We start from the raw sequence: 535 nt of genomic DNA, 5'->3' as shown, positions 1-535 counted from the left end.
CAGCTTCAGCTCCTTTTGCAGGCTCCCACCCAATACCCACGGTCTGCACCAGCACCCCGTGAGCACCCCAAAATTTGGGGAACACATCAGGATGGGGGTCCCAGTAACCTGGAGCGTGATGTGTTCAACCTTCAGACAGGATTTTGGGGCTCTCAGCTGCCACCGTGGGGTATCCGAGGAAGCCTCTGGACATCCACTGATCAGGCTGGTGACAACAGTTCTTTGGCGTGGAAAACCCCGCTTGGTCGTGGCTGCAAAGGCAGAGCTGTGCTTCGTGGCGTGCAACAGCAGGTCCTGAGCCTTTGCCAAGCATTTGATAGGATTTGGGAGCGGGGTGTCCCCCATCTGTGGGTTTTCCAGGTTCCCTCAGTCTGAACAGCCACCACCACTGGCCTTGGAGGGACCCTGTGCCTGGGTCCCCCAGGTTCCTGCTGCATCCCTGGGCACAAGGTCCCTCTGAGGGCGCCAGCTTTTGCTTTTGCACTGGTTGTCCTCAATTTTTGGAGCTTTTTATTGTTGTAGACATCCATTATGG

This window comes from Apaloderma vittatum, unplaced genomic scaffold (genome assembly GCF_000703405.1).
Source record: "Apaloderma vittatum isolate BGI_N311 unplaced genomic scaffold, ASM70340v1 scaffold24050, whole genome shotgun sequence".
Classification (NCBI taxonomy): Eukaryota; Metazoa; Chordata; class Aves; order Trogoniformes; family Trogonidae; genus Apaloderma; species Apaloderma vittatum.
This window is presented reverse-complemented; position numbering follows the sequence as displayed.